The sequence below is a fragment of the Heterodontus francisci genome, chromosome 2 (genome assembly GCF_036365525.1).
Source record: "Heterodontus francisci isolate sHetFra1 chromosome 2, sHetFra1.hap1, whole genome shotgun sequence".
Classification (NCBI taxonomy): Eukaryota; Metazoa; Chordata; class Chondrichthyes; order Heterodontiformes; family Heterodontidae; genus Heterodontus; species Heterodontus francisci.
The window spans coordinates 135,407,769-135,429,081 of record NC_090372.1 but is presented as its reverse complement, the minus strand read 5'-3'; positions in this window follow the sequence as shown (position 1 = coordinate 135,429,081).

Sequence of the window (21,313 nt, the reverse complement as noted above, 5' to 3'; positions counted from 1 at the left end):
GAATTCCCTATAACTCTCAGGTATCTTGTATACGTCCCTCGCACTCATCCGTTTTTTTTACTTGGCTTTACAGCTGCAGTCAGAGCTACAGCCTGATCTGTCATACTGTCAGTCAGAGCCCGTTTCTCTGCATTGGCTTTGTGTACCCAAATAAGTCCCATGGGTTTACCCTGCAACTTCTAGCATTCTGCATAAGGTGTCCCACCTTGTGGCAGTGGAAACACTAAGGCTTTCAGACCTCACTTCCACCCTCAGCATCTACCTTTTGGCCTGAGGAGGAGATCCCGGGGTGTTCCCAGCTATCCCTTCTTGTCCCCAGCTACTGGCCTTCCTTTCACTCTCCCACATTCTATCCTTCTTGGGTTGGTTGGGGTGACAGAAAAAGGGTTTGGGCTTGAAAACAAGCTTGTTATCATCAGTGATCTCAGCTGCCTGCCTGGCTGTTGAAACCTTCTGGTTCTCTACATGGGTTACATACGAACATACGGAAATACGCACGAACATATGAATTAGGAGCAGGAGTAGGCCACTCGGACCCTCGAGCCTGCTCCGCCATTCAATAAGTTCATGGCTGAACTGATTACTCCATATTCTTGCCTACCCCCCCCAATAACCTTTCACCCCCTTGCTTATCAGGAATCTATCTACCTCTGCCTTAAAAATACTCAAAGTCTTTTCTTCCACCGCCTTTTGAGGAAGAGAGTTCCAAAGACGCACGACCCGCTGAGAGAAAAATTTTATCCTTATTTCTGTATTCTTGGGTTCTCTGGGCTCTTAATAATGGAGGTAGTGAATTTTTTAATTCTTCCAGGAGAATTATTTCCCTAAGGGTCTATATGTGGCGTCTACTTTTAGTGCCCACATCCAATGATCAAAGTTAAGTTGCTTTATCCTCTCAAATTCTATATAAGTCTGTCCAGACTGTTAACGGAGTTTCCAAAATTTCTGCCTGTAAGTTACAGGGACTAACTCATAAGCAGTGAGAATAGCCTTTTTCCCATCTCATGATCTGCAGAAGCCTCCTCAAAAAGCATACCATAAACTTCATGAGCTCTGTCCATCAACCTGCTTTGCATGAGCAGTGCCCAGTTTTCTTTCAGCCACTTCATCTATCTAGCTATCATGTCAAAAGAAATGAAAAATGCCTCTATGTCCCTTTCCTCAAACTTCGGGAAGGTGTACACAAATTTAAACAGCTCTCCACTGGGTCCTGGGTTGAAGTCAGATTCTTCCTCCTCAGATCTTTCACTGGAGTCAAGGCCACCCTTTTGTATTAGTTCGAGCTTTTTTAATTCAAATACCCTTTCTCACTCCCTTTCTCTCTCCTGCCTTACTTCTCTTTCCTTTTGAAATGCTCTCTCTTTTTACTTTTCCTCACTTGTTTCCTTTTCCCTTTATTTTTCTCTTTCAAGTTAAATTTTTTTCATTTTTTTTCTCTTTCAAGTTCAAACTGCTTCATCTGCACTGAATTCGGGCTAAGTCAACTGAACTACCATCTTTGGGTTATCCCAGATGCGCCCCAATTTTACTGAGGCTGGAGGTGTGCACTGTCTTTCTGTGGTTCCACTTCTCCATGGGTCACAACATATATTTAAATGTTTACCCAGTTACTGATACGGCCAATTATATAATCTATTTTTATTTCAGAAAAAATCCACCAACCAGGTTTCTTTAATAAACAACACAGTTATTAATTTATTATCAAACAATACTTATTCAGTAAAGATGCCACGCATCAATATACAGATTGAAATTTCAAAGTTCCCTTCTAAATTAGCCCAACACACACACACACACACACACACACAGGTTAAAGAAAAAGTAAAGATTTTTTCTCTGCCGAGATCTCTTTACAAAAAAGACAAAAAAATTACTTTGGCCAAATACTTGTTAGTTCTTGAGGGAAAAAAAGGATAAGCTAGATGATGTTCTATGCTGGCCCTTTGAGTGTGGCATCCAGATACTTGTAGACAGCTGTCACTGGGATCTTTTTGGAGCAGTTCTCTTCAGGCGACATCGAGGATTAGTCTGGAAGGCTTTCCTGGAGAAATGCGGCATCAGGGGTTTCAGCTATCACAGTGGATTCTCAAGGTTTCTCAAAGAAGTGGAACAGGATGAGCTGGTGTTTTCTCTTAACAGGCTTAGCCGCAACTGACTCAAAACAATATCCAAAGCGAAACCAACTCTTGACCACCATAAATCTTGACATGTCACTTCTCTGCAAACAACACTCCTAGTCAGAAGACTCCTGATGTTTACTTAGCTGAAGCCATGTGACTTCCAGTAAGTGTGGCTTTAAACAAAGTCCCAGGTCCTTCCAGTGACCTTTTTAAAAAAAAAAACAAAGTCCAGCATCTGTGGAATCTCTTCAGTCTTTCAAATGAATCAATTTCCACAATTTTTAAACAGGAGTCCTCAAAACATATTTTCATAACTTTCATAGCATCTGAAAGCAGCTGTCTCCCCAGAAAACAGCCCACTGGTCTCTCCCTTTCTCTTTAGGCAGCGCAGCAGACTGCTGGTCTTCGTTTCCTCCTTTTAGTCTCCAGACCTAGGAAAGCCTCTCAAATTTATCCAGATCAAAAGTCAATAGTTGTTTGTCTTGGAAAATTCTCAGAGTCCATAAGTCTAATCATTGCAAAGCTACCTGGTCCTTTGTTTCCAAATGTAAAAATTGCAAATAAAATCTACATTTTAGAGCCCCTGGCTCTGAGTCTGGGAGAGAGAAACCCATTGTCCTTTAGGTGTTACAGCCTTGCACCCTGCTTTCAAAAGGGTCTTTGATCTGGGTTCCTTGTTCTCATGGTAACCAAAGCTCCTGGCTTGTCTTCTCTGGGCAGATTTTGTATGAGGTCCCATTTCCTCCGAATGTCCATTTTACACTGCATTAAAGATCATAGTTTTTAAAATATAGCCAACATTCATAACATTCTGCTAAACCTATCTAAACACTAGTTCAGCCTCAGCTGGAGAATTGTGTGCAACTCTGGGCACCACACATTAACAAGGAGATGAAAGGTTTGGAAATGGTACAGAAGAGATTTACTAGAATGGTTCCAGGGATGAGGAATTATAGTTATGTGGATAGACTGGAGAAACTGTTCTCCTTAGAGCAGAGAAGGCTAAGAGGAGACGTGATAGAGGTACATGCGAACATATGAACATGCGAATTAGGAGCAGCAGTAGGCCACTCAGCCTCTCAAGCCTGCTCAGTTATTCAATAAGATCATGGCTGATCTGATTGTAACCTCTACTCCACATTCCCACCTACCCCCAATAACTTTTCACCCCCTTGCTTATCTACCTTTGCCTTAAAAATATTTAAAGACTCTGCTTCCACTGCCTTTTGAGGACGAGAGTTTCGAAGACTCACAACACTCTGAGAGAAAATATTTCTCCTCATCTCTGTCTTAAATGGGCTACCCCTTATTTTTAAATAGTGACCCCTAGTTCTAGATTCTCCCACAAGAGGAAACATTCTTTCCACATCCACCCTGTCAAGACTCCTCAGGATCTTACATATTTCAAACAAGTCGCCTCTTACTCTTCTAAAGTTCAGGAGATACAAGCATAGCCTGTCCAACCTTTCCTCATTAGACAACCCAGCCATTCCAAGTATTAGTCTATTTAATATCAAGAAGAATTTAGATAGAATAAATAGAGAAACTGTTTCCAATGGCTGAAGGATCAATAACCAGAGGGCCCAGATTTAAGGTGATTGGCAAAAGAACCAGAAGCAACATGAGGAAATATATTTTTATGTAATGAGTAGTTACTGTTTCAATTGCACTGCCTGACAGAGTGGTGAATGCAAGTTCAATAGTCATCTTCAAAAGGGAATTGGATAAATACTTGAAGGAGAAAAATTTGCAGGGAGAAAGAGTGAGAGAGTGAGACTAACTGGATTACTCTTCAAAAGAGCCAACGCAAACTCCATGAGGTAAATTGCCTCCTGCTGTGCTGTTCTATGATTTTATGATATGATCCACAAATAAGATGATGCATTCCTTCACATTGAAGCCTCAAGGGAAGCTGACAGAAAATATCAGTGACAATATAACCACTCATTATGGAAAAATTTTTGTGATTCAGCCAATGAATGCAGCAATGAACACATGGCTGCAATGTAGGATTAACACAGTATAGGGTCTCCAGTCCACATTTTAAAGCCATTCAGGCATATTGTTTCTGTGCATTAGTCTAAGAAATCAGAAGTTTCAGAGAATCTCTTCTAATTTTGTTTATTTGCAAAAACAAGTTGCCTGATCCCACTTATGAATTGTCTGTTAAGCTAAGTGAATGGCTTAAGTAATAGCAGATGGAGTTTAATGCCAATAAAGAAATAAAGAGAGAAAGCAATTAAGAAAGACTTGAGTTTATATTGTGCCTTTCACAATTTCAGGACCAAAACGCTTTACAGCTAATTAAGTATTTTTCAAGTGTAATCACTGTTGCAATGTAATAAACATGGCTGCCAATTTGTGAAGAGTAATCATTTGTTCAGATACATAGTGATGGTGTTTGATTGTAACTCAAAATATGTGATTCTTATCTGGCTATTAGTAAGTAATTGGTGAGGTCGGATTTATAACATTGCATGCAGTTACAGATGCCCAGACTTAAAAAGGATGCTGATGCATTGAAGAAGGATTAGAGAAGGCCAACAGAATTTAGGATGCTTCTGGATTAAAATCATTATCAATATGATAATTTCAAGGGATTTAGAAATGTAAACAATATCAAGTACTTAATTCATAATTTTCTACCATCCTAACCCCCATACACAGTCTTAAATTTGGGAAGAGAAGCATTAAGTTCCTGATGTAGAGGTAGAGCAGTACAGTGAAACAGGAAGAAGATAGCAATCATTTGATTTGTTCAGTACATGTAACGACATCCTAAACATAGTCCTAAAAGTTGTATTTATGATTTTACGACTAGTAATGATCATAGGAAATCTCCCTCCTCCCTTGTTTAATACATCTGTTGTTATCAATTTTGTTAAGATTGGTTCAACATAATTTTCCAAAATGTCCTCTTGGGAGAGGATAAAGAAACCAGTTGCCTTGGCAGACACAAAAAGCTAATAAAAAAACATTTGCATTGTTTTGGTATCCATGAACCCACCACCACAAAAACACCAAATGGAGATTTGCAGATGGTAATAACTTCCAAGTTAGGCAGAGGTCACAAACATCCTTGAGACCGAAACATCAAAGCTTATATGGAGAAGTGTTTGATAAGCAGCTTTTCCAAAACCATCTAATAAAGCATTCAACTAAACTAGATGGCTATTACTTGCACATTGCCAAATTCATGATTTACTAGTGGGAAGTTTCTGTGTGACCAAAATAGAGGGTCATGACAAGGTCTGGGAGAAGTGCCTAATACTGAGTACATGGGGACTGGAATATTATTTCATCTTCAACACTAGAAGCTCATGATCATACATTTTTCTTGTGTTTTCTGTTGATTTTGTTCTATATTGTCCTGTATTCCCAGAAGTGAAAAGACACCAAGGAAAGGTGGCAAAACAATAATTATAGTCACGGAAGACTGCATAGATAATGAACCCACCAATGTCACTGCCATAACAACTTCCATTTGTACAGTGTTGTCAAAGTAATAAAACGTCTCAAGACATATCATAGGAGAGTAATCAGCCAATAATGACTACAATAATGGATTGAAACTTTGTGGCTTGGTGATGCCTGATTGTATCCCCAGGGCAAAAGTAAATATCCTACTTTTATCCCACCAGCCTCCATATCCAAAGGATCATCCTCCGCCATTTTCGCCACCTCCAGCGTGATGCCACTACCAGTCGCATCTTCCCCTCCCTTCCCCTGTCAGCATTCCGAAGGGATCGTTCCCTCCGCGACACCCTGGTCCACGCCTCCATTACCCCCACCACCTCATCCCCGTCCCAGGGCATCTTCCCTTGCAGTCGCAGGAGGTGTAATACCTGCCCATTTACCTCCTCTCTCCTCACTATCCCAGGCCCCAAACACTCCTTTCAGGTGAAGCAGCGATTTACTTGTACTTCTTTCAATGTAGTATACTGTATTCGCTGCTCACAGTGTGGTCTCCTCTACATTGGGGAGACCAAGCCCAGACTGGGTGATTGCTTTGCGGAACATCTCCGCTCAGTCCGCAAGCAGGACCCTGAGCTTCCGGTTGCTTGCCATTTCAACACTCCCCCCTGCTCTCATGCTCACATCTCTGTCCTGGGATTGCTGCAGTGTTCCAGTGAACATCAACACAAGCTCGAGGAACAGCATCTCATCTACCGATTAGGCACACTACAGCCTGCCGGACTGAACATTGAGTTCAATAATTTCAGAGCATGACAGCCCCCCACTTTACTTTCATTTTTAGTCATTTTTAGTTATTTTTTCTTCCTTTTTTTTTTACATTCCTTTTTACATTTTTTACAATCTTTTTTTGCATTTATTTCATTTCATCTTAGTTTGTTCAGTTTGCTTACCCACTGTTTTTTTCAGGTTGTTTTTCTTCAGGTTTGCACTTGCTGCTGTTCAATATTCAGTATATTCACACCTAATCTGTACTAATGCTTTGTCTTTCAACACACCATTAACATATTGTTTACCTTTGCTCCGTGACCTTTTGGTCAGCTATGTGGCCTGGTCCAATCTGCACCTTCTCCTTTGTTATCTCTTGCCCAACCCCCACCTCACTTGTTTATAATCTGTGACTTTTCTAATATTTGTCAGTTCCGAAGAAGGGTCACTGACCCGAAACGTTAACTCTGCTTCTCTTTCCACAGATGCTGCCAGACCTGCTGAGTGATTCCAGCATTTCTTGTTTTTGTTGTAAATATCCTACTTGTTCCGTTTCAAGTATTAACAATGTTCCAGTTTTAATACTACACTGCACATGCTCACTAATATACAGGTAGAATTGTGCTGCTATTTAAACAATTAATAGTGAATCTCTTTGTCATTTTAATCACCTCGATGCGATCAGCCCTCAGTATTTGTGTAGCTGAATTCAAATTATTTGGATAATTCATTTTTTTAGCTCAAAGCATTATTCGAAGAAGGCTGTATTTTACTGGCCATATTCCGATAGTAATGAGACATCAGTTTGTGGAGAAAAAACACGCTTGGAGGAAAAGTAAAATTGGAATATTTGTGAAATAGGTTACTTCCAGCATTATGAAACATTGGAAAGAAAACAATTAGCTATGGTTGTCTTGTAAAGGAACTAACAAAGCAAACTAAAATAGTGGAAGGACTTCCTTGAAAACCCCTTGAGAGAAATCAGACTGCAATATATTCCAGGCTAAACTCTCTAGATTTTCATCTTAAGTTGCATATATAATGTAAGAAGGAAAGCTGAGTCATGAACTGCAGAATCAAAGAAATGTGCTCAAATAGAATAGGCCTAGACTGATATTTTCTCAATTGTCTAAACAGAAGTCTTAGTTGAATATAAGAGTACAACACTGTGGGCTTGAAATAATACTATGCAAATATTTGTGTAAGAATACTTAACATGTTCTTAAGGCATTCCATCAATCAATATTCTAACAGAGGTGTGAGCTTCTTTAAAGGAACTTGGCCAATGCTTTCTTTAAATAGTGGACAAAATAATTTCATATGCTAATATCTGTCCAATGTAATTTCAAAGTCTACAAAAACAGGTCTAAATATTGACCTCATATAGTAAATAAAACTAGTTAGAGCCACTTAAGATAAAAACAAACCAATGGATCAATGGTGTGCTTGCAGAACTCAAATCAATTAAAAGATTGTACCAACCTTAACCTCATGACCAATGAACTGATTCATTATTAAAGACAAATTTTGTATGAGCCTGAATAATTTCTGATCACGCTGGAGGGTTATTTGGTTTAACCAGTCTAAAGTATAACTTTTATAACCATCACACTTACCCATTGTTCTTAGATGTTCCTTTGTTTAGATACTGCATAACAGTATCAACAAACATGATATTTACAATAATTATGGAACTTTGAGTTGGAATGGGAATGTCCTGAGGCCTGAGGCTAATTAATTTGTGGGCTCTGTATTCTTGTTGCATTTTGTAGCTAAATAAATGCTAGGGGCACTGTTGGGCCTGTCAACGCAGGTAGATGTTGGAATCATACAGCAAATAGTAATAGTGTTCCAAAATGCAAAGAAACAGTCATGATTAAAAATGGTTGTGTAGAGGTCACTCAGGAAGAACAACTCATTGGGCTGAATTCGACCAGCCCTTCAACGCCTTCATCTGCATATTAAATTTACCCTAAATGAGATGCTAATAAACTTACCTGTGGGTGGCGGCCGTTCATCCCTCATGGAGTTCCGAGGCGAGAACCTGGTGGGGAGGGGGAAGCAATAAAATTTTCAGGGTGGGAGGGGTGGGGGAGCAGGGAAACTGATTTCTATTGGCTGTGGGGATGGTGGGACAGGGTTGTGGGTCAAAGGAAACAAATTTCAAGGGGGAAAGTTCAGGAGATCAAAACAAGTTAATTATGGGTGGAGAGGGAAATTTGTATATAAATTACACATTGAGGAGGGGGAGACGGAACTTATGGTGTAAATGAAATCTTACTGTTATTTCCCGGAGACCGGAACCTTTAAATATAGAAATATTACTAAAGGGCTTGAAGCCCTTTAAAAATGGTGTCAGATGCCATTGCCAGGGACATGGCGGCTGCCCCCTCTACGTCATCGGGGGCGGCCACTCCACCTCCTCTATTTAAATCAGCCCCCATGCATAATATCGTGGAGGCTGTGCAAGAGTCCTTTCATGTCGGAAGGCCGGCAAATTCAAAGCATGCTGCTAAGGAACGCAATGTGCAATTAAAATGCAGCCCAGAGTTTGAAAATTTGATGGATGTCTGAATGTCTTACATTCATTAGCACAGTTGGGTTAATATGCCAAGAGACAAGTATCAGTGATGATAACAAAAGAAAGTTAGAAAGCATTTTTCTTACTCAACATAGTTAAAGAAATTCAATGTTCCTTTTAGTTTCACCATGTCCTGTCAGTATCTCTACTTCCAATCCTATTCTATGGTGAATCAGAAGCTGCATGATTGGATACATGTCAATTCCTCAAAAGTTGGAGTTTTGGGTACCAGGGAAAGACAGTTGGACAGTTGGAATATTTTAAGGATTGAAAGGAGGGTGTGTGTTTTATTTTTAATGTGGGAAAACACCATTGAAATTGACTAAATTAACATTCATAGTATCCAAAACCACAGCAATAAAAGCCCCCATCAGAAGCTAGAGGCCTTTTTCAAGCAAATTTTAGTCCTACAATCATAAAAAGCTGCTGAAAGCTTTCATTAGAGATGTATTCTACAATTACCTTGACAGAGAAGAGTTTATTAAGGTATTTCAGGAATAGAAAACCTTGTTTCACTAAGCAGGTTAAAGTTTTTGAAGAAGTTATTAGGTTGGTGAATGTTTGTAGCCCAGTTGACATTGCAAGTCTTGATTTCAAAAGTTCTTTGATAAAGTGCCTCAAAAAATAAAATTCAGCCCCCTGGAATTAGCAGGCAGGCTTTGAGTTGGACAAGGAAGAAATTGCAATCTTGTAGAAAGAATGGTAATCGCTCTCTGTGGGCACCAGTCACTTGTGGCATTCCACAGGGATTATTGTTGGGGGTTTACTCCTCACTGTCTTTATCATTGATCTAGATAAAGGTGTCAGAGGAAGTAAACCACAGGTTTGCAAGTGATTTTTAAAAATTCATTTGTGAGAATTACTGGCTAGGCCAGCATTTATTGCCCATCTTTTATTGCCCTTGAACTGAGTGGCTTGTTAGGCTATTTAAGAGTCAACCACATTGCTGTGGGTCCGGAGTCACAGATAAGGAAAACAGATTTCCTTCCCTAAAGGGCATGAGTGAACCAAATGGGTTTTCGCAACGATTTCATGACCACCCTTAGACTAGCTTTTATTTCCAGACTTTCATTAATTGAATTCAAATTTCACCATCTACTATGGTGAGATTTGAACCCATGTCCCAGATCATTAGCTTAGGCTCTGGATTAGTAGTCCAATGACATTACCACTATGCCACAACATATACGCAGGTGTAAGGACAGACCTAGTACGATAGGGTTATGGTCACATATCTGGCAGATGCCTTTTAATATAGATAAAAGTGGCATTATACACTTGGTTAGAGGCAACACTAAGCATGTGCACTCCCTGTAGAGCTGCATGCTCCAGTGCTGGAAAGGAAGCAGGATCTGGGTGTCATAGCATTGAAGGTCTGTGTTATAAGGTTTCATAAGATTAATAACAGTGGAATATTAACTCTACCACCCATCAGAAACTGGGTGGGTGGGTGGGCAGGCAGTTAAAATGACTTGGGTTACTTATCTGCAAGAATGGCACCAGATCCCACTCTTTTTGATTTTAATAGACAATTCAGAACAAGAAGCTAAGCCGCCTTCCCAAAGCTTGTCCTAATTCACAGATGGCAACATTGGGCCTTGAGAGTGATTTTTAACCTTAGCTTAAGTGAGGAAATCATGCAACTTTCTGACTGGGTGAAGGTCTGTGTGACAGGCAGCAGGAAGCTGAGGAGACCCTCCAGAAAAATTTTTGTTTTTCTTTGTGGAACCAGGAGCAGTTCCATTGGACCCACAAAGTATTTGACCTCTGGAACACATCCCTCTCTAAAGACTTGAGCACAAAAATCTAGGTTGCCACTCCAGTTTAGTTATGAGGGACTGCTACACCATCAGAGGTGCTGTCTTTCAGATGAGATGGTAAAATCAAGGCCTTGTGTGCTCTTTCAGGTGGATGCAAAAGATTTCATGGTATTATTTCAAAGAAGAGCATGGTAGTTGTTCTGGACAATGTTTATCTCTCAATCAACATCACTAAATCAGGGTATTTGGTCATTATCACTTTGCTGTTCGTGGGAGTTTGCTATGTGGAAATTAGTTGCCACATTTCCTACATTACAACAGTGATTACACTTCAAAAATAGTTCTTTGGTTGTGAAGTGTATTGGACTATCCTAAGGTCATAAATTTCATCTTATTGCCATCAGGAATTGGCTTCGGGTTGTTTCTGCCTCTCCCATGAGATTTCTCAGCTGGTGGAGGAGAGGAAATGGGGGAGGTGTGAGACAGACGGTGCCATGACACAATAGGACAGATACGATGGACCAGCTGGTTAATTTCCTGCCCTTCATTTCTGCATCTTCATATAGGTATGAACTTTGTTTTAATTCCAGCAATATCTTCTAAGCATAACTTGTAATCTCCTTACGTGGTGAGATAATGTGAAACATATGTTAAAAAGCAACAATTTTTTTCCTACCCATCCATAACAGATGAGAAGACTCCTGTAGTTACTCTACTGGAGTCCAGCTTAAAGTCATTTATCTGGAGATGACAGTCTGTTACAGGGGATGACTAATATGATACTCAAACCTGAAATTAATAGCAGCAGCACATCGACAATGAATGTGATACAAACTCCTTAATTGAATAGATTAGCATTAGAGATTTGAGAATGGTCATTTGGTAAGAGTCATCATATTTTGTGGTATACACATTCCATAAACAGCCATATTGTAGGCAGATGCAATATCTCACAAAAAATGTTGCATCAATGGTTGGGATGCTGTCCAGATGCCAATTTAATTAAACAAACAAAATATGGAGACTTCTAAAAATAGACTTTATTGCTGCCAGACGAATAGATCTTCTCCAAATGTCTGGGAGCTTGATCGAGGAGCCTGTAAAATTGATGCGCCAGCAACACTGTGGACATACTTGCTATTTGTTCACATTTTCTACCCCATAATTTCAAACTTTATCATTCCTGTCCAAGTTTATGCAGAGGCCATGGAAGCATACAAATTACAACTGACAAAATTATCAGATCAACAATTGTATGGCGTAACTTTGACTTATTTAACAGAAGCATTAACGTCAGTTTTTAAAGGGTTACTACCTCGAATGACATAGGAGACAGAAGAATGTCATACGAATACATTAAAGATTCGTTTGCTAATATTGGAAAGAGTATTTTCTCTGGATTTGTTGTCAATACATTTGTTGATGCTAAAGCTAAAGTTCGTGGAATCATTTTCCAGATTATGAGCAAACTCAATGTAGCAAAATTAACCTGAGTTTCACAAAACTGCAAACTAATTGTTTGCCTCAGTTCAGGGGATACTGAGCTTTTAATTTTTCAGAACAGGCTGCAAAACTTACCCAAAAGTCATCTCAACAAAAGTTCCTTGTTGTCAACAACAGCATTGAATTAAACATTTTAGTTCATAAATTTTATTCTAATAATGCATAGCATCTGGCAGTCAGTGCAAAAACACCATTGAAATGTCAATTCATGATGAACAATGCCAAACCAATTGAGTTTAGCCTACAGTTTGAGTCAACAGGACAAAAATGAGTCAGGTCTGTAATTAAGAAGATTAATTGCTGAACACAGTCTGCTTACAAGACTAAACAGAATTCCTTATTCAGTCATAAGTTGAGCATCTTCAAGTAAAATTAAACAGAATGGATGGTGCATCAAAACACATTACCAGCAACTCATCTAAATGCAAATTGTTGCCAATGAGAAGCATGTCTTTGTCAAAGTTAAGCTTGTAGTGGTGTGTCTTATTCAAAGCATGGCTCTTTGCTCTGCATATTCTAATCACTTGAGTAACAAGTTAAGAATTGGTTTATTAATCATGTTTTATGCCATGCTGTAATGTGGTTGTGTGCAGTACATCCTAAACAACAATACTGAATGATATAAACTATGTGTCACAATCATGAGTCCATTAACGACAAAAGAGATGGTTACCTCTCCTAAGCTTTAAATTGCCGATATCAACAAGGAATTCCTTAACTGTTATGGGTGGCTTTTTATATTACTGTAACAAAATTTATATGCTAAAGAAACTACACATAGTACACTTTAATACGAGGGTTGCCTTGTGATCAGCCACTTCCAGTGATGAGTGGCCTGCCATCCGATCTGGCCTAAAAAGTCTTTGAGTGAGAAAGTGAGCTCCATAGCTCCTGTTTTTTGGGTAGTACAAATGCTATCAGGGATGTGGAGCGCGTGCACACTTCTGATGTAAAACACCCCGGAAGCCATCTTGGCAAAGGCATTAGTGCGAGCACAGTTAATGTCCGACAGAAGTATGCAGAGCAGGCAGATCATGATGTCAATCAGTGTGCACAGCTGAACACTGGTTATGCAGCAAGAAAGGTACCCCAAGAAATTATCAACAATTTACAGGTTAGTTGCTGGTTGATTTCTTCTAGCTGTTGCTACAATTCGACACATTCTGATGCTTTCTATAGTTGTTCCAACTTGCAAAATCTACAGGGAGTGGTGTGGCAGGTAATGAAGTGCCTTTTTCTGACTTCAAGGCTTCTGCACAAACCAGTTGCTGCTTAACATGGGTGCATGAGTAAGCCTTCCTCTTGGAATACAGCATAACTTGGAGAATGACCAAAGGTCACGCAGAGCAAGACAAGCTGCTAGAAGAGGGAGGGGAGGGGGAGAAGGGCACTCAGCAGGAGGCCATATCTGCTCAGCATGTTCAAGGAGCAATTCACTTCTCTCAACCTCAGTGACAACCAATGTTTGAGATGTCGGCTCTTCACTAAGGAGGTTGTCACTGAAATCTGTCAATTGCTCCAGCCACAACTCCAACTTCACAGCAGGACAAGGACCACATGGTCAGTGGCTGTGAAGGTGACTGTGGCAATTAACTTTTATGCATCTGGCTCCTTCTAGGCTGATGCTGGAGATATTAGCAACATCTTGCAGTTTACAGTACACTGCTGCATAAGGGATGTCACTGAGGCTCTCTATTCAAAGAGAAATAGCATAATTTCATTCCTTCTTGCCAGAGGGAAGCAGGCAGAGTAAATGTGGGAGTTTGCAAAGTTTGCAGGCTTCTCTATGGTGCAGGGTGCCATTGACTGCATGCACATTGTTTTGCAGGTGGTGCATATTAACTCTGCCATGTGTTATGAAAGTACTTCCATTTTTTGTTACATTTTGAGAACTTGTGTTTTATTTGGGAAAACTGAAAAGGATTCCATGGATGTTTTTTCATTGGGGTCATTAAAAGGACTGAGAGGTCTTGTTTGCAAACGACATGTACTGTAAGCCATCTGTCTTCAGATAAATACCTAGCAGGGGGATTTGTCTTGACTTGGAGAAAATGTTTACAGAGAAGTGACAGGTCAAGATTTATAGGGGTCAGGAGGCTTGACTTTTGAGATTGCTTTTGGTTTCGCTTTGGACAGTCAGTTGGAGTTTTAAAAAAAACAAGCCAGGACAGCAGTCACCCCAGCTCAGCCTGTTCCCTCTCTTTGAAAAGCCTGATAGTTTTTCCCGCTCTTTGATCTATTAGAAGCGAGTGTAAGAAATAGATAAATTGTTACTACACTTGTCCTGAAAGGTCTGTTGCCACATTTCTCCTGAGATGCTAGAAAAACCTACCTGATAATCCTTGACGCCGCCTGAATGAATTGCTCCAGAGAAAGATCCCAGTGACATGGGTATTTGGGGCACCAAACCAAAAAAGGAACATCTGGCATCTTTCAAAATCTTCTCTTTTATTCTTCAAGAATTAGCAAGTATTTGGCCAAAGAAGATTTTTGTTTTTTTGTAACAGAGCTCTAAAAAGAAAATCTCTATATTTTCCAGTTAACCAGTATGTGTGAATGTGTGTAGGGGCTAAGGTAAAAGGGAATTTTCATATTTAAATCTGTGTATTAATGCTGTGCTCTGTTACTGGTTATGTCTTTTTATAATAAATTGATAATTTTGTTGTTTATTAAAGAAACCTGTTTTTCTTATTCATTTGTGGGATGTGGGCATTGTTGGCGAGGACAGCATGTATTGCCCATTGCTAATTGCCCTTGATCTGAATGCCTTGCGAGGCCATTTTAGAGGGCTTTTTAAGAGTCAATCACATTGCTGTGGGTCTGGAGTCACATGTAGGCCAGACCAGGTAAGGATGGCTGATTTCCTTCCCTAAAGGGTATTAGTGAACCAGATGGGTTTTTAGAACAATCGCTAATAGTTTCGTGGTTACCATTAGACCAGCTTTTAATTCCAGATTTATTAGTTGAATTCAAATTTCACCATTTTTATTCAGGGATAAAGAGTAGAATCCATTATTGACCATATTGGCAACTGGGTAAACATTTAAATATATGTTGGAACCTGTGGAGAAGTGGAACTAGAAAATACAGTCCAGTTCTCCCACCTCGGTAGGCGGTGGTGTAGTGGTATTATCGCTGGACTAGTAACCCAGAGAACCAGGGTATTTCTCTGGGAACATGGGTTCGAATCCCACCACAGCAGAATGTGGAATTTGAATGGAATTAATAAATCTGGAATTAAAAAGCTAGTCTAATGATGGCCATGAAACCATTGTCAATTGTTGTAAAAACCCATCTGGTTCACTAATGTCCTTTAGGGAAGGAAATCTGCTGTCCTTACCTGGTCTGGCCTACATGTGACTCCAGACCCACAGCAATGTGGTTAACTCTTACATGCCCTCTGAAATGGCCCAGTAAGCCACTCAGTTGTATCTAACCGCTACAAAGTCGATAAAAAGGAATGAAATCGGACGGACCACCCGACATCGACCAAGGCACCGGAAACGACAACAGCAAACCCAGCCCTGTCAACCCTGCAAAGTCCTCCTTACTAACATCTGGGGGCTTCTGCCAGAGTTGGGAGAGCTGTCCTACAGACTAGTCAAGCAACAGCCTGACATAGCCATAGTCACGGAATCATACCTGACAGACAATGTCCCAGCCACTGCCATCACTATCCCCGGGTATGTCCTGTCTCACCGGCAGGACAGACCCACCAGAGGTGGTGACACAGTGGTATACAGTAGGGAGGGAGTTGCCCTGGGAGTCCTCAACATCATCTCCGGACCCCATGAAGTCTCATGGCATCAGGTCAAACATGGGCAAGGTAACCTCCTACTGATTACCACCTACCACCCTCCCTCAGCTGATGACTTAGTACTCTTCCATGTTGAACACCACTTGGAGGAAGCACTGAGGGTGGCAAGGGCACAAAATGTACACTGGGTGGGGGACTTCAATGTCCATCACCAAGAGTGGCTCGGTAGCACCACTACTGACCGAGCTGGTCGAGTCCTAAAGGACATAGCTGCTAGACTGGGTCTGCGGCAGGTGGTGGGAGAACCAACACGAGGGAAAAACATATTTGACCTCGTCCTCACCAATCTGTCTGCCGCAGATGCATCTGTCCATGACAGTATTGGTTGGAGTGACCACCGCACAGTACTTGTGGAGACGAAGACCCACCTTCACATTGAGGATACCATCCATCGCGTTGTGTGGCACTATCACCGTGCTAAATGGGAAAGATTTCGAACAGATCTAGCAATGCAAAACTGGGCATCCATGAGGCGCTGTGGGTCATCAGCAGCAGCAGAATTGTACTCATCCACAATCTGTAACCTCATGGCCCAGCATATCCCCCACTCTACCATCACCATCAAGCCAGGAGACCAACCCTGGTTCAATGAAGAGTGCAGGAGGGCATGCCAGGAGCAGCACCAGGCATACCTCAAAATGAGGTGTCAAACTGGTGAAGCTACAACACAGGACTATCTGCGTGCCAAACTGCGTAAGTAGCATGCGATAGACAGAGCTAAGCGATCCCATAACCAACGGATCAGATCTAAGCTCTGCAGTCCTGCCACATCTAGCCGTGAATGGTGGTGGACAATTAAACAACTAACTGGAGGAGGTGGCTCCGCAAATATCCCCATCCTCAATGATGGGGGAGCCCAGCACATCAGTGCGAAAGATAAGGCTGAAGCATTTGCAACAATCTTCGGCCAGAAGTGCCGAGTTGATGATCCATCTCGGCCCCCTCCTGAAGTCCCAGCATCACAGATGCCAGACTTCAGCCAATTCGATTCACTCCGCGTGATATCAAGGAACGACTGAAGGCACTGGATACCGCAAAAGCTTTGGGCCCTGACAATATTCCAGCAATAGTACTGAAGACCTGTGCTCCAGAACTTGCCGCGCCCCTAGCCAAGCTGTTCCAGTACAGCTACAACACTGGCATCTACCCTGCAATGTGGAAAATTGCCCAGGTATGTCCTGTACACAAAAAGCAGGACAGGTCCAACCCGGCCAATTACCGTCCCATCAGCCTACACTCAATCATCAGTAAAGTGATGGAAGGTGTCATCAAATGTGCAATCAAGCAGCACTTGCTTAGTAATAACCTGCTCAGTGATGCTCAGTTTGGGTTCCGCGAGGGCCACTCAGCTCCAGACCTCATTACAGCCTTGGTTCAAACATGAACAAGAGAGCTGAACTCCAGAGGTGAGGTGAGAGTGACTTCCCTTGACATCAAGGCAGCATTTGACCGAGTATGGCATCAAGGAGCCCTAGCAAAACTGAGGTCAATGGGAATCAGGGGGAAAACCCTCCGCTGGCTGGAGTCATACCTAGCGCAAAGGAAGATAGTTGTGGTTGTTGGAGGTCAATCATCTGAGCTTCAGGACATCACTGCAGGTGTTCCTCAGGGTAGTGTCCTAGGCCCAACCATCTTCAGCTGCTTCATCAATGACCTTCCTTCAATCATAAGGTCAGAAGTGGGGATGTTCGCTGATGATTGCACAATGTTCAGCACCATTCGCGACTCTTCAGATACTGAAGTAGTCCGTGTAGAAATGCAGCAAGACTTGGACAATATCCAAGCTTGGGCTGATAAGTGGCAAGTAACATTCGCGCTACACAAGTGCCAGGCAATGACCATCTCCAACAAGAGAGAATCTAACCATCTCCCCTTGACATTCAACGGCATTACTATCGCTGAATCCCCCACTATCTTCATCCTAGGGGCTACCATTGACCAGAAACTGAACTGGGGCAGCCATATAAATACCGTGGCTACAAGAGCAGGACAGAGGCTCGGAATCCTGAGGTGAGTAACTCACCTCCTGCCTCCCCAAAGCCTGTCCACCATCTACAAGGCACAAGTCAGGAGTGTGATGGAATACTCTCCACTTGCCTGGATGGGTGCAGCTCCAACAACACTCAAGAAGCTCGACACCATCCAGGACAAAGCAGCCCGCTTGATTGGCACCCCATCTACAAACATTCACTCCCTCCACCACCGACGTACAGTGGCAGCAGTGTGTACCATCTACAAGATACACTGCAGCAATACACCATCGCTCCTTAGACAGCACCTTCTAAACCCGTGACCTCTACCAACTAGAAGGACAAGGGCAGCAAATACATGAGAACACCACCACCTGCAAGTTCTCATCCAAGTCACACACCATCCTGACTTGGAGCTATATCGCCGTTCCTTCACTGTCGCTGGGTCAAAATCCTGGAACTCCCTTCCTAACAGTACTGTGGGTATAACTACCCCAAATGGATTGCAGCGGTTCAAGAAGGCACCTCACCACCACCTTCTCAAGGGCAATTAGGGATGGGCAATAAATGCTGGTCTGGCCAGCGTCACCCACATCCCATGAATGAATTAAAAAAAAAAATCTATCAGAACTGAAAGCGATTCCACTACCTCAATATGCAGCTGGTGTGTGACCAAAGGAAGAGCTTCATGCAGGTCAATGCCTAGTATCCTGGCAGCAGTCTTGATGCCTTCATTCTGTGGCAGTCTGCTGTGCCATTTCAGCCACCACAGCAAACCAAAGGGTGGCTACTGGATGATAAGGGGATCCACTGATGACATGACTCTGGTTCATAACCCATGCACACGTGCCCAGCATGCATACAATGAGAGTCATGCCACAAGAAATCTGATTGATCAGACCATTAACTGAAGCAACAATTCCATTGCCTGGTCTACTGTGGAAGAGCTCTGCAGTACTCGGGTGAACAGGTCTCAACATGTGTGGTGGTTTGCTGCATGCTGTCTGACCTTGCCATGATGAGGGAGCATCCAATACTCAGGCAGCAGGCAGTCCCATTGGGAGAGGTGGGCACTGCCACTATGGAATCATAGAAAGTTTAAGGCACAAAAGAGGCCATTTGGCCCATCATGTGTCTGTAGGTGGTGGACTTGAGGGCACCTCATGATGGAGGGAACCCCCTCCTCAGGATGGCCTACAGCCACAGATGTGGCCCTCTGGCACCTGCTGCTATCTGTGGGGGCGGTGGTGGGGCGGGGCAGTAGTGGGGCGGGGGGGTGGTCACTGTGGAATTAGAAGAGGCCTTACTGACCCCTCAGCCTGCTGCTAGGAGGCCGCCTCCAGTCATCTGCAGGACTTCAGCTTCAGCCGTGGGCCCATCAGCAGTTGGTAGGATCCTGGCGGTGTTACCTATTTACTCCTCAGTGGGCATTTATTTGCTGCTGATTAACTACCAGGAAGATAGCTGATGATGGTCTTATTCCACCTCCAGCAAGATCGCTCAGAAGCGGGAATGCGTCATGGAGCCGACCCAACGTGGACCTTTCTGATTTCCCTCCTAGTCCCACCTCCAACCCTTGCCTCCACGGGTCTCATAATACTGCGCCCAGCGAGGCTGGTGGCAGGACCATGAAAAATTGGTCGACCAGCTGGATTCATTTGTTTGCTGTGGGTATCAATCGCTGCCCCAGATGCAGCTCGCCATACTTGGCAAACATGAGGACTGGCCTGTCAAGGTGGTATGCAGAATCTGGCAGGGGTGAGGTTGGAGGAGCAAGGGGATCAAGCTATCGTTGTGGGAGTTGGAGGAGGTGTTGTTAGCAGCGGCCAACAGATTTAATGTGGATCCAGAAGGAGCAAGGCAAGTAAAAGAGGTACAACTTACCTTTCTGGAGGCAGGTTCTAACGGTCTCTTTAAGGACTGGTTGCTGAGCAACTGAGAATAGTAATGCAGTCAGTCACTAACAGATTTCGTGAAGGGGATTTGAAGTAGGTGTTAGGCCCCCTATTTACATTTATTCAGGCATGGGCCATGGATACCTATACAGGAGCCTTTGCCAATATGGCAGGTGAAGCACTTCCAGCATAGTGTTTGCATATACCTGCCATACAGGACGCTTAGGTACCCATTCAGGTGTGGCACCAATGAATCCCTAGGCCAATGTAGCCATTCTGTCTATTATGACACCCAGAGGCACAGAGTTAACATTTCACATTAAAGACCTTTCATTGTGTTCTGGCGAAAGGTCATTGACCTGAAATGCTGTTTCTTTCTCCACATATAGTGCCTGGCCCGCTGAGTGTTTCCAGCATTTTCTGTTTGCATTATTGTATTAACACCTTGTTTCCTGAGACTTTAGTCTCGCTCAGGTTACAAAGTATTTGAATTTTACACTTATTTTTCTAAAGTATTCCATTTTAAAAGCAATTTTTACATTACAATTACAAGAAAATAATTGCATTAAGGAATTCAGGTAAACAAGGGCGGCACAGTGGCGCAGTGGTTAGCACTGCAGCCTCACAGCTGCAGGGACCCGGGTTCGATTCCGGGTACTGCCTGTGTGGAGTTTGCAAGTTCTCCCTGTGTCTGCGTGGGTTTTCTCCGGGTGCTCCGGGTTTCCTCCCACAAGCCAAAAAACTTGCAGGTTGATAGGTAAATTGGCCATTATAAATTGTCACCAGTATAGGTAGGTGGTAGGGAAATATAGGGACAGGTGGGGATGTTTGTTGGGATATGGGATTAGTGTAGGATTAGTATAAATGGGTGGTTGATGTTCGGCACAGACTCGGTGGGCCGAAGGGCCTGTTTCAGTGCTGTATCTCTAATCTAATCTAACATTATAAGGCAAGGCAACCAAACCTAAAGCATTAGGAACTGTAATTTGAACTCTGAGATGAGACTATGACCTTAAAATGACTCCTGCTGCCTGTCTCACTTCAACATAACAATTCTTAAAATATTTTATTCTTTTCTATAATTCTATGATGGTCAAATGGATGAATTCCTTTGAGCAGTGTTTAAAAGCTCAGAAATTTTCAGATATATCTCACCTTTCAGAAAGGATTCTTTATTTCAGGTTACTCCACGTAGTCTGCAGTCTAAAGACACCACAATGCTAGTTCTTCTTCCTATCAATTTCCTCTAAGTGCTGCCTTGTTGCAGTGACTCTTGGTTGCAATCACCAAGATACCTCTTTAGAAATTGAGATATGCAGATGAAGTATTACTTCATCTGGAGTAGATAATGTTTTTCAGATTCCAAAGAATGCATATTTGTATTTTTTTTAATGTTTAAAATAAACTATTTAGGTTTGGAAAAGAAGGTCAAAATTACTCCGTTCGATAAATTAAACAAAGAAAGAGAACATTTGTAAAAACGAA